Below are 14385 nucleotides of genomic sequence, written 5' to 3'. Positions count from 1 at the left end.
TATATTGGTATTTGAATAGGTAGATATGTGTATTTTTATATTTTTATCTGTATGTTAACATTGGATATGGATTGATATGATATGGAGTAGTAGAGTTTTATAATTCTGTTAGCTGTGATGACCGCTATTTGTATACTGTTATTTAGAGAGGGAAAGTATATTTTTGTATTTCTGTGTGGGCCGTATGTTTTTAGTAATATGTAATAAATGGTTAAACATCTAATTGATTTTTATGTATAGTGAGTTGTTGTAGAGGCTGGAAATAAATTATCTTTTCTTAACATAATTTAAGTTGGTACTTGTATATTTGTATATTCTTACATAACAATATTTGTATATTTTTACATAGCATTGTTCTAATAATCTAATAAATGCCTGTTTTGACCCTTAAATGAGATTTCCATGGTGTAATGTATTGTTAGCGCAGGTGTAGCCATTTGTAATTGTAAGATGGGTGTCTGTGAGGGAGGGCAGGAGCCTCCCCCGGAATGAAAAATGTAGAGCCCCCTCCCTCCAAATTCTTATAATTCTGAATTTTGAAATGAAGGGGCTCTCAGGTAAAGATCTGGGGATAGGAAGAACAGCTTTTGACTGGTATGTACAACAAGGCAAACAAACAACTCGAACTACAGCGTTACCAACCAAACAGAACCAGGGAGCTTGTGACAGCCCTCTCAGCTGAGACGGGAAAGGATAGAAGAGAGGCTTTGCTTCACAAAGCCCCTGCAGGCAGTTGATCCCGGTAGCCCAGCAGGGCTCTGAGGAACACCCACCCAGCTGCAAGAGCAGGAATGAGCAGAGATGCCGGGCCGGTGGCTGAGGTGTAGCAGCAGCTCCGCGGCGGTGGCTGGCACTGCCGCACGTCCCGGCAGGACAGGGGCTGCGAGGCCCACAGGAAAAGAAGCAGCAGCAGCAGCAGCATCTCCATCTGGGTTATGGCAAATTCCTTTCCCCAAGCAACAACAGCCCCTCAAGTGTGTCCTGCTCTGCAGCTGAAGAAACCAGCCAGCCCCCACCTGCCCCCGCCCCCCCTTTTTCCCTGGGCCACCTCCCCCCTGGGCCCAGCCAAACTCTTTGTCTTCTCCAACACCCAGTAAGTATGAGCAGTCAGGTTTCCCTACAGCTAGTTAATGGGGAAAACACGATAGGTGAGAAGGAACAAAAGGAAGGACACCTAACCAGACACCTAACCCCCAGGACAGTCACATAGCTGGGTGCAAATCAGCGAAAATTGTGTCTTCCTACACTGCAAGGAGATCTTGCTGGCACTAGAGCGCACAGGAGAGTTGCAGCTGAAACACACACTAATTTATTGCAGATATACTAAAAGTATTAATAATTTCTAATAGCTCCTCAAAAATAAGTCAGTATAGACTGCTTTAATGTTGCCCCTGCTGCATGTAATACCAGAAGAGCAGTGAAAAAAGATACATTTACGTAAAGCATATTTCACTGCCGGAACTGTCTGTTCTTTAACATGGAACAGGTAAGTATCCACTAGTAGGAAAAACACTAAAGTTGCATTTTCAAAGTGGTAAAAATTATTGTGATTCAAAAGTTACAGTGCCTTATAGGAAAAAGGAAAGATATGGTGCCTAAAGTGATCAGACCGGTACATTGACACACGTTCTTTACAAATTAGTTTTAAATGGGAAAGAAGTAATTTTTAGGAAAAGAAAATCTTGATTGAAAACCATATACCACAGTTTGAATTTTTCTTTCCTAAAAATTACAACCTTTTCTGTGGCTAATTTTTAAACCAATTTTTGGCCCAAACACTGAAATGCAATATCCATCATTTACCTTGAGGTGCTTGTGTCATTAAATTCTACCAGTACTGTAGAAAACTGGGGAAGGCTCATGCTGCCACACACAAGAGAAGCACGTTTCTTTTGAAGTGTCAGTATCCTTCAAACACAGCCAAGGGCAGCTCCTCATTCTTAGCCACGGAGTACTGTGGAAAAGTCAATGTAACCGTAACTCTACTACAGGGGCGACTAAACAGTCCAATGGACCATCCACTTTTCAACCACCTGCCTCCTTCTCTCTAGTAGGGCACAAGGCCAGTATTCGTGTGTTTCTCGTGCCTCACCCAGATGACAAAGGAGGTCCTCAAAAAGAGGCCTTTTCTGGATGGAGCAGCACAAAGACGGACATGTGGGAAATAAGGGCCATGAAACATGAAGAAAAATGTCCCTTCTTTTCTGAACTCCTATTTTCTCCTTTGTCCTGGGGTGACTTTATGATACTGGTATCCTCAATCGCCTGGTTTATGTTCTATATTAACTTCTGCACCTTTAAGACTGGCTCTGAGGGTGAAGAGGGGAAAGAAGAAGCACACAGTTTGTGGTGAAAGAAAACATCACTCCCCCACATCCTGCTGCTGGACTGTGGTGTCTGCAGCATGGACAGACAGCAGCACAGAGCTTCTCTTTGGCTTTTGGTTAGTTTTAGCTAGCTGAGGCAGAGGAGTTCCCTGGACCTTTTTAAAATTTTTTTCCTGGATCTGTGCAAACCTGCTCTGGACTGAAAAACACCCAGACAAATCCCAGGAGCTCACGCCTGTGGCCCACCGGGGCCTGGGCTTCGGCATTTTCTGGCACCGGAGACTCTGATAAGAACCTGAGTGAGCTGAGCTACACCACATGAAAAGGACTTTTCTTCTTAGATTTGCCATCCCGTTGAACGGTGAGAGGTTTTATTGTTTATTATTATTCAATTTTCTGTTAAATAAACAGCTTTTTCCACTTCTCTCCAAGGAAATTTCTTTTTTTTTCCCGGACCAGTTGCGGGGAGGGGTCATTTGAATTTTGTTTTTCCCTGGGGAACCCCCATTTGGAGTTTTTCTCCCAAATTCACCCTAAACTAGAACATCCTTATAATAAATGGAATTGATTCATGCTAACTGAATGGTAACTGTTATTAAAGTGATTATTTGAAGCAATCAAAAGAATCAGTGTTCCAAGAGAGATGCACCTCTTTACAGATGGGACATGGTAAAACTGAGGTACAGGATGTCGTTTGGGTGATGCCCCAAGACGAAAATGACCTTGAGAGGGACCAAATTAGAACCACTTTAGGCATTGGGCCTAAAAATCAGTAAATATCAGACTAATGAGTAGACTCACGTAACACAACGCTTAGTATGCAGGCGCAAACCTGTAAGGTTATCCAAAGAACAACGAGGAAGAGGAGAAGCCTTCGCCAAAAGACCACCAAAGGAAGGCTGAAGACCCCCTAACAACAAGTGAAGCGTGCGCCGTGAAGAATAGTGAGGTAAAGTCAGAAAAATTGGAACTGAGAGGAAACTTACGGGAAATATTCATGAATATGTCTAAGCATACAGCATATTAGGTTAGCTTGAAGTGCTTTGTTTTGTACGTGAGGCAGGGTGGGAAGCCTCCGCACCCTGGTCGGTTTTGGACGTGAGGTGGGGTAACAAGCCCTCCCCGTACCCCGGTTGGTTTTGCTTATGCTGTAATCGTACTGAACTCCTGGCAAATTCTATCTATCAATTGTCATGTTTTTACTAAATTATATTATTTTCCTGAACGCTATTCTTTTATACCAAATTACTATTCAATTGACTGAATCATATTCATTTTTACTTAAACTGCCATTAACCCAAGAAACCTAGTTGTCAAAATTCTAATTTTATTTATAACACTTTGGTGCCAAAACCTGGTGTTGAGGGTTAGGTGGGAATTTTTACCCATTATGTGCTGGGAAGCCTAACTACCGGTACTTAAGGGTGCTCACAAAGGACAAAGAGTAGCCGGGCCCAGGGTGGCGGAGAAGGGGGCAGAAAAGGAGGGTGGGGACAGTTTTTGGCTGGCTTTTTTCCTCGGCTTCGGGGAAGAAGGACGTTGGTGCGCTGGGTCGCGGAGCTGCTGCCTCTCCTTCTCCCCTCTTTGGTTGGTGGCCTCGCACCCCCTGTCCTGCCAGGCATCGCCGTGGAGCTGCTGATACACCTCATCCACCAGCCCAGGATCGCAGCTCGTCCCTGCTGTTCCAGCTGACTGTTTCCTCGGAGCCCTGCAGGAGCACCAGGACTGACTGCCCGAGGGGTTTGTGGAAACAAAGCCTCTCCTCCATCCTGTCTCAGCCGAGAAAGCTGTCCCGGGGTCCCTGGTTCTGTTTTCTTGTTATTGCTGTAGTTATTGTTTGTTTGTTTACCTGGTTATACTAGTAAAGAACTGTTATTCCTATCCCCAGATCTCTGCCTGAAAACCCCTTGATTTCAAAATTATAATAATTCGGAGGGAGGGGGTCTACATTCTTTCATCGCAAGGGAGGCTCCTGCTCTCCCTAGCAGACACCTGTCTTCTAGAACCAAGACAGATTTTGGCCGCCCAACGTGGGGCACTGAGAGAAAAAGGGCAAAAAAGGAATAACAGTTCTTAAATAACCTAACTTTTGTGTGCTGGATTTAGAAACCTTGTTAGGTAGAACCATGTTGTTTAGCTTACCCAGGTTTGTGGGCCATGTGGTCACAGCTATATTTCTCCCATTTGCTGCACCTTACCTAAATATGGGTCCTATAACTAAGGCTACTGTGGCTATTATCCAGCTTGTTTTGTGGGTTGATAAGGTGAGGAATTCATGGATGTTTAACGTCCTCTGGACGGCGGGCTCATGGATTCAGAGCTGTCACACACTAACTGGATGGTTTTCAGGTTACTTTAATAATGGTACCTACTGGGAGAAAAAGACAGCTGGGGAAATTTTCTCCCAACCTTTCACCCAGTTCCTTGGGCCTACCCCGCCAGTTTTCAAAGGGCTAAAATCTTCTCTGGATGCTAATGACATCATACAGTGGCTGGTGTTGCTGATAGGCCTGTTCTACCTAGCCTTCAGAGACAAAGGGAAAGAGACCGGAGGTGCTGCCCCAGAGCCTGCCCCTGCCCCAGAGACAGGGAGTGGTGCTCCAGAGCCTGCCCCTGCCCCAGAGACTAGGGGTGCTGCTCCAGAGCCTGCCCCTGCCCCAGAGACAGGGAGTGCTGCTCCAGAGCCTGCCCCTGCCCCAGGGAGTGCTGCTCCAGAGCCTGCCCCTGCCCCACAGCCCACCTCAGAAATGAACCACCCAGGGTGGGTGGGGGTGCTGGTGAAGGAGATGCATGAGATGGGCCAGATGCTAAAGGAGTGCATTTACTCAGCTGCTGGGAAACCCTCCCCCTGCCCCAAAGAGGGAGAGTCTGATGGTGCAGCAGTGGAACCCACAGATGTTACAACCATCCAGGTTCCAGCTGAACCGCAAGGGCAGTCACAGCCAGCAGCTGTTGCCCCTGTGGAAACGAGGAAGTCTAAGATGAAATCACAGCACCCTGCTGATAAGGATAAGAAAGGAGGGTCCTCACAACCCACAGGGGAGCCAGAAGTTGAAATCATTACTGAGTCTCTGACATATGACAGTCTCCGTAAGTTACAAAAAGACATTGTGAGGCGAGGGCGTGAGCCTTATACCACCTGGTTACTTCGGGTCTGGGACCTTATGGGTACAGGCGTGCAGCTGGATGGTGGTGAGGCAAGGAATGTGGGACCCTTGACGCAGGACTCAGGTGTGAATCAGATATTCGTCAGGGAGCAAGGGCCCCTTTCCCTCTGGGAGCGGCTTTTGATGAGTGTAAGAGAAAGGTTTGTCCATAGAGAGAGAATGGAGGAGCACTATCATAGAAGGGAATGGAAAACCATTGAGGAAGGGATCCAACAGCTGAGAGAAGTGGCAATATTAGAGGTCCTTTTTGGAAGGGGTGGACAGCATGATAATGACCCCGACAAAGTCAGGTGCACTGGGCAGATGTTGTGGAGTCTGGCAAATCTAGGGCCACGTGACTACACCACCTATATTGCAACGATGCCGATAACGGCCGAGAGACGGTGGGTTCTGTTGCCACCAGGCTTAGAAATTATGACAGTATGGTCCATGGCCCACATCAGGCTAAGATTTCTGCTGTGATTAAGGAACTCAAAGAGGAGATGAGGGAAATGAGGGAAGAGATGAGGAAGAGCAGTTCCCATATGGCACCAGTGCGGGTCACAAGCCCAAAACTCCAAGCCCCACGTCCCCCAGCTAGAGAGAGAGGGTACACCTCACGAACTGAGCTGTGGTTCTTTCTACGTGACCATGGGGAAGACATGGGAAAGTGGGATGGGAAACCCACTTCTGCCCTGGCAGCACGAGTGCGTCAACTCAGGCAGGGAACCAGTAACCAGAAAGGTTCCACTAAAGTGAAGGTAGCCTCAACCTCCTGTGACGAAACTGCCAGATATTACAGAAAAGAGGATGATCCCCTTGAAGGAACCTCTAGCATGTATGCCCAGGGAGGAGAGGATGACCAGTGCTAGAGGGGCCCTGCCTCTAGCCAGGAAGAGGCACGGGAAAACCGGGTCTTTTGGACGGTGTGGATCCGATGGCCTGGCACATCAGAGCCACAAAAATACGAAGCTTTAGTTGATACTGGTGCACAGTGTACCCTAATGCCATCAGGACATGTGGGGGCAGAACCTGTTTCCATTGCTGGGGTGACGGGGGGATCGCAGCAGTTGACTCTGTTGGAAGCTGAGGTGAGCCTGACTGGGAAGGAGTGGCAGAAACATCCCATTGTGACTGGCCCAGAGGCCCCGTGTATTCTGGGCATGGACTTCCTTCGAAATGGCTATTACAAAGACCCAAAGGGACTCAGGTGGGCTTTTGGAATAGCTGCTGTGGAGGCAGAGGACATTAAGCAATTGAACACCTTGCCTGGACTATCAGAGTACCCATCTGCAGTAGGACTCCTGAAGGTGGAAGAACAGCGAGTGCCAATTGCCACCTCGACAGTGCACCGCCGACAGTATAGGACAAATCGAGATGCTGTGATCCCCATCCACAAGATGATCCGAGAACTGGAGAGCCAAGGGGTGGTCAGCAAAACCCACTCACCCTTCAACAGCCCCATCTGGCCTGTGCGCAAGTCTGACAGAGAATGGAGATTGACTGTAGACTATCGTGCATTGAATGAAGTGACTCCACCGCTGAGCGCTGCCGTGCCGGACATGCTGGAGCTCCAGTACGAGCTGGAGTCCAAAGCAGCGAAGTGGTACACCACTATTGACATTGCCAATACATTTTTCTCCATTCCCCTGGCAGCAGAATGCAGGCCTCAGTTTGCCTTCACGTGGAGGGGAGTGCAGTACACCTGGAACCGACTGCCCCAGGGGTGGAAGCACAGCCCCACCATCTGCCATGGACTGATCCAGGCTGCCCTGGAAAAGGGTGAGGCTCCAGAACATCTGCAGTACATTGATGACATCATTGTGTGGGGGAACACAGCAGTGGAAGTATTTGAGAAAGGAGAAAAGATCATCCAGATTCTGCTAGAAGCCGGCTTTGCCATCAAGAAGAACAAAGTCAAAGGACCTGCTCGAGAGATCCAGTTCCTGGGAGTAAAGTGGCAAGATGGGCGGCGTCAGATTCCCACTGAGGTCGTCAATAAGATCACTGCAATGTCTCCACCAGCCAACAAGAAGGAAACACAAGCTTTCCTAGGTGCCATAGGTTTTTGGAGGATGCACATTCCTGAGTACAGCCAGATCGTGAGCCCTCTCTACCTGGTTACCCGAAAAAAGAATGATTTCCACTGGGGCCCTGAACAGCAGCAAGCCTTTGCTCAGATCAAACAGGAGATTGCTCATGCAGTAGCCCTTGGCCCAGTCAGAACAGGACCAGATGTGAAGAATGTGCTCTACTCTGCAGCCGGGAACAATGGTTTGTCCTGGAGCCTTTGGCAGAAAGTGCCTGGGGAGACTCGAGGCCGACCACTGGGATTCTGGAGCCGAAGCTACAGAGGGTCCGAAGCCAACTACACTCCCACAGAGAAGGAAATCTTAGCTGCTTATGAAGGAGTCCAAGCCGCCTCAGAAGTGATTGGCACAGAAGCACAACTCCTCCTGGCACCCCGACTGCCAGTGCTGGGGTGGATGTTCAAAGGAAAAGTTCCTGCTACTCACCACGCCACCGACGCTACATGGAGCAAGTGGATCGCCCTCATCACGCAGCGCGCCCGTATTGGAAACCCAAATCGCCCTGGGATTTTGGAGATAATTACAAACTGGCCTGAAGGTGAAAACTTTGGTCTCACTGATGAAGAGGAGCAGGAACAAGTGACACGGGCTGAAGAAGCTCCACCATATAACCAGCTGCCAGCAGAAGAAGCACGCTACGCTCTGTTCACTGATGGTTCCTGTCGCATCGTAGGGATGAACCGGAAGTGGAAAGCAGCCGTATGGAGCCCCACACGACAGGTCGCAGAGGCCACTGAAAGAGAAGGTGGATCAAGCCAACTTGCTGAACTCAAAGCTGTTCAACTGGCCCTGGATATTGCTGAAAGAGAGAGGTGGCCAAAGCTCTACCTCTACACTGATTCATGGATGGTAGCCAATGCTCTGTGGGGATGGTTGGAAAGGTGGAAAAAGGCCAACTGGCAACGCAGAGGAAAGCCAATCTGGGCTGCTGATGAGTGGAAAGACATCGCCACCAGGGTAGAGAAACTGTCTGTGAGGGTCCGTCATGTAGATGCCCATGTCCCCAAGAGTAGGGCTAATGAAGAGCACCGAAACAATGAGCAGGTGAATCAGGCTGCAAAGATAGAGGTGTCAAAGACAGACTTAGATTGGCAACACAAGGGAGAGTTGTTCCTAGCTCGATGGGCCCATGATGCCTCAGGTCATCAGGGTAGAGATGCCACCTATAAGTGGGCACGAGACCGAGGGGTGGATCTAACCATGGACAGTATTTCTCAGGTTATCCATGACTGTGAGACGTGTGCCACGATCAAGCAGGCCAAGCGGTTGAAGCCCCTCTGGTACGGTGGGCGGTGGTCCAGATACAAGTATGGGGAGGCCTGGCAGATTGACTACATCACACTGCCCCAAACCCGCCAAGGCAAGCGCTATGTGCTCACCATGGTAGAAGCCACCACAGGATGGCTGGAAACCTACCCTGTGCCTCATGCCACTGCCCGGAACACCATCCTGGGACTTGAAAAGCAGGTCCTTTGGAGGCATGGCACCCCTGAGAGGATTGAGTCAGACAATGGGACTCATTTCAAGAACAGCCTTATAAACAGCTGGGCTAGGGAACATGGCATTGAGTGGGTGTACCATATCCCCTACCATGCACCCGCTGCTGGAAAAGTTGAACGGTGCAATGGCCTGCTTAAAACCAGCTTGAAGGCGCTGGGTGGGGGAACTTTCAAGAACTGGGAGATTAATTTAGCAAAAGCCACATGGTTAGTGAACACCCGAGGTTCCACTAACCGAGCAGGCCCTGCCCAATCTGAGCCCTTTAGAACGACAGATGGAGATAAGGTTCCAGTGGTACATATGAGAGGTATGCTGGGAAAAACTGTTTGGGTTAATTCTGCCTCCAGCAAAGACAATCCAATCCGTGGGGTTGTCTTTGCTCAAGGACCGGGTTGCACTTGGTGGGTGATGCAAAAAGATGGAGAGACCCGGTGCATACCCCAAGGGGACCTGGTTTTAGGGTGAACTACCCATGACACTGTGCTTGTATCTGTATCTGCATGTACATATGTATATAGTTAAAGTAGTATGTGTTAGTGTATAATTTAAAGGTTTAATATTTGATGTAACATTTTGGTATGGGAAAAAATTCGGGGTGGATAGTGTTGAGGGTTAGGTGGGAATTTTTACCCATTATGTGCTGGGAAGCCTAACTACCGGTACTTAAGGGTGCTCACAAAGGACAAAGAGTAGCCGGGCCCAGGGTGGCGGAGAAGGGGGCAGAAAAGGAGGGTGGGGACAGTTTTTGGCTGGCTTTTTTCCTCGGCTTCGGGGAAGAAGGACGTTGGTGCGCTGGGTCGCGGAGCTGCTGCCTCTCCTTCTCCCCTCTTTGGTTGGTGGCCTCGCACCCCCTGTCCTGCCAGGCATCGCCGTGGAGCTGCTGATACACCTCATCCACCAGCCCAGGATTGCAGCTCGTCCCTGCTGTTCCAGCTGACTGTTTCCTCGGAGCCCTGCAGGAGCACCAGGACTGACTGCCCGAGGGGTTTGTAAAAACAAAGCCTCTCCTCCATCCCGTCTCAGCCGAGAAAGCTGTCCCGGGGTCCCTGGTTCTGTTTTCTTGTTATTGCTGTAGTTATTGTTTGTTTGTTTACCTGGTTATACTAGTAAAGAACTGTTATTCCTATCCCCAGATCTCTGCCTGAAAACCCCTTGATTTCAAAATTATAATAATTCGGAGGGAGGGGGTTTACATTCTTTCATCGCAAGGGAGGCTCCTGCTCTCCCTAGCAGACACCTGTCTTCTAGAACCAAGACACCTGGGAACTCAAGTCCAAGGGAAGAGCATCTAACCATGGGAAGGAGCTCCTTACCAATCATTTCAGGTGGTCCCAAGGTTAGCTCGTGCTCCCTTGGAAATAGGAGTTACAATTAGGATCAAGCATAAGCAAAAGAAGCTAGCTGTAGCAAGGGCTCAGAAGAGCTCCTGTAGGAGTGCCAGCCAGAGATGAAGGTGCCTGTAAAATGTCTTGTGCAGAAGAACTGCGTGGGAAAACGGACTGTGTGAGTACCACGGGCTTGGGCCAGGGGGGCAGCTGTGTGCCTGTGTGTATGTGTGGAGTGTCTGAGATGGGGGCTGGGCAGCCCAGAGCCCTGAAGTGAGAGTGGGCCTCCAATGTACCGAGTTTTCGGCTCTCCGTGAGGATACAAGCTGGGAAAGGAGGGGAGTGAAAGAGAAGAACGAGTAAAAAATCCCTGGGAGGGACGGGAGGGAGAGTCCCAATTTTAAAACCCACGGAAAAATCCTCAGGGAGAAGGGAGCGATCTGATCGCTGAGTCAAGTGACTCAGGAGGAGAGTGACTGAGTCAGGTTCAATTTTCTTGAAAAAGAGAAATAGTTGGCAACTTAAGAATGTAGATAAGAGGGATTGCAAATAGAAGTAGCCAGAAAGAAGTAGTTGACGGGGGGGGAACAAATTGAGAAAGAGAGAGAATTAGGCGGGAACCAAATAGTTGGCAAAAGACAGGATAGTGCAACAGAATAATATTTAGTGAGGCTGGAAGTTGAACCACAGACCAAATGAGTGGGATCAAGATTCTCCTGGTACTGGAGATTTCTTGATTAGTTGCTGCCAGAGATGGGTTTAAAGGAGAAGAAGTCCTTAAACCCAGGGGCTGCAAATTATAAGGGGAATTTGCAAGAGCCCAGGATATCTGAGAACCATGAGGGGGTTTCTCAGGGGGGGAGCATTCCTCAGGACAGCCCACTGGGGATGATGGTACGATTTGAAGATACATGGGAATCCCAGAGAGGAAAAAGTCAACAGAAAATGATTCATTATTGCATGTTTAAATAGACAAAAGAAATGATCCAAAAAGATAATTTAAATTGGCCAAAATTTGGATCGTTTAAAGATTGGATTTGTTAAGCTTTAAATCAGTATGTAAATTCAAAAGAAGCTTTAAATCAGGAAGAGAGTGACTATGCTACCCTGTGGCTTCCCTGGGGGGGAAGATAAATTTGTTACTAAAACACAAGAAACTGAGAGTTATCTGTTGTATCCTTTACAAACAAAAAGCAACTGCACAAAAAAAAAAAAAAAAAAAAAAAAAAAAAAAAAAAAAAACGGCAGAAAACCAGTAAGTCGGTTTTGGGGAAAAACAAAGGTAAAAAGAAATTGCTAGAAGAAATACCCCAAGATAGCCCTTTGGGAGTTATGTTAGCTAATTGGGATATTACCCCAAGTACAAGGAAAAAGGATAGAGGAAAGATGATTAATTTTTGCATGATCGAATGGGCAAACAAGGAAGTAAGATCTGACCACGTTTGTTGGCCCAGACATGGTTCTTTTGAAACTTGGATTTGTCAGGCTTTAAATGTCTTTGTAAATTCAAAAGAACCGTTTAATGCAGAGGAGAAAGAATATGCAGCATGCTGGATATTGGGGGACACAAACTCTGAGAGAGTAAAAATTCTAGAAATATCAGAATTCTCAAAGACAAAACAAGAAGAAAAAAGGAAAGAGAAAAGCTGGGACCCTTTAGAAGTGTTACCCCCTCCTCTCCTGCTTGGCCCCCTGCCTGCTGCAGATGTCCCGCTGGGGGTCCCGCCTGCCCCGGCTGCAGCCGCGTGGCTCGCACTGGGCACCCCGCCGGCCCTGCCGGGCGTTCCAGCTGCCCCGGCCCCGGCTGCTTTGCCCGCACTGGGCACCCCCGCTGTCCCACCCCCGGCCACTTTTCCCGCAGCTGCCCCGGCCATCCCGGCCCCGGTGGCTGTGTCCGTGCCGGCTGCGCTGGGCACCGCTGCTCCTGCCCCAGGAGACACGTGCAGATTGTCCACGCCCCGCTTTGCTTCCCGCCGAGAGACTCCGCTCTCTCGGTGGTTCCGCTACCAGTTCCTGCCTACGGCCCCCCCTTGGAGGACTCAGCGGCGGGACGGATCCCTGCCTTCACCATCCCATCAACCTCTGCCATGGACGCAGCGGTCCTAAGGAATTTCTCCCTTAACCGAGAGGTGCCATACCAGTGGCAATTAAAGTCTGCAAGTCTCATCTGTGTAGTGAAAGAGTTAAATATTGCCCAGGCCAGGGCTAGGTATTCATGGTGTCGGATTTCAGCTCAGCAGCAACTGGAAGGCAATGGATGGTTTTCAGCCTGGAGCCGTCTGTGCGGGCCATGGGGACGAGATATCAGCAGCTGTGGCCCGGCCCAGCCCAAAGCTGGAAGCCACTGCAGAGCCCGGCCCCACCTGCAGCTGGGGAAGGCCCCTCAGTCTCCATCCTCTGTCCAGGAGCTACTGGAGTCTGGGTAAGCCTGGAGCCAGGGGAAGCACCACAATCTCCATTCTCCACCCAGGAGCCGCTCGAGTCCAGGTCAGCCCCCTCCCACCAGGCTGGACAGGCCGCAGCAGAAGCAGAGGCCAGCCGGAATGCTGTTACCTTTCCAGGCCAGTAACAAAAAGAGACCCAGAAGTTCCCAGGCTTAGGTTTAGAAAGTGGTATTCACAAAAGTGATCTTACTTTTTAGTGGTCAAAAATGGTGTCAGTTCAGAGAAATGGCCAGCTATTGGCTTGATCTCAAGCAGAGAAGAAACTCCCAGCAGCCTCTCTCAAAGCCTTCACTTCCATGTTTTCTAATTTTTTTTTTTTTAAATGCCAAACCATCACAGTGGACCATGGTCTCTTGGTCCACTAACATTATTTGCTCCCCACATGAGGAAGTTATTGAACGCCAGTCAAAGTCATCATCAAAGATCACATCCATCCATTTGGAATTTTGATGAGACTTGTAATGCTAATGTGCATTTGCCATCATTGGCAACTCTCATAGCAACATCTTTCCTTTTACCAGAGGGAATGGCTGCCACGAATGTGAAAAATAAAGCTCGTCTTGCCAGTTGGGGAGACAAACAGTTGCATTTGACTAAGAAAGTGTTGAGTGAGTTGCTAACTGATGCTGATAGTATTAGGCATGCCACCCTGCAGAATCGTGCAGCTATAGATTTTTTGTTACTAGCACATGGACACGGGTGTGAAGATTTTGAAGGAATGTGTTGTTTTAATTTATCTGAGCACTCCCAAAATATTCATAAACAATTGGCAGGATGACATGAAAACATGAAGCCTATTAGAGAAAGGCATGATCCTTTTTGAGACTGGCTTGCAAGCTTGGGTTTAAGGGGTTGGTGGCAGACCTTGGTCAAGAGGGCAATAATGTTACAGATTGTATTTCTAAATGTTCTGCTGATTCTTCCTTGCTTGTTACAATGCCTAAATGTTACATTATGTACCTTGTTAAAGGTACATAATTATGTAACATTTATCATATATGTACATACATTATGTACATATTAAATGTACATTGTTATGATGCAACAAATGTTGCACAATTTAGTTACTCAATTTTTAAAGAAAAGAGGGGGAGATATAGTACCCTGAGCTGCATTAGAAGAAATTTGACCATAAAGAGAAAGTTAAGAAAAAGGTCAAGGTTATCAGACAGAGAAGGAACATTCGTGGTCAGCAAAAGAGCACAAAGTAAGAGCTAAACAGAATGAGAAATAGAGAAGTTGAGCAAGTTGTGGTTCCATATACACAAATGTAATTATCCAATAAAAATGCTTATAAGGGCACGTAAACAATACATGCAGCCAATTGTGGAAGAGATACCTGTATGAACAGATTTGTATACAGTATATATGTAACCAAACTTAGAGAATAAACAAACAATCTGATAATCATATTGGTGCTGTGTCGTTTCTGTTCCTGCATGAAAAATGAAGACCCCATTTATGGTAAGCTAGGGTATAGTAGAAAGGACAAGGGACTTATTGGGAAAGAAAACTGAAGTTAAAATCAAAAGAGGTGGGCTATTACAGGTGAA

This window comes from Poecile atricapillus, chromosome Z (assembly GCF_030490865.1).
Source record: "Poecile atricapillus isolate bPoeAtr1 chromosome Z, bPoeAtr1.hap1, whole genome shotgun sequence".
In the NCBI taxonomy this organism is placed as follows: Eukaryota; Metazoa; Chordata; class Aves; order Passeriformes; family Paridae; genus Poecile; species Poecile atricapillus.
The sequence above is the reverse complement of the archived record's forward strand: the minus strand, read 5'-3'. Positions refer to the sequence as shown.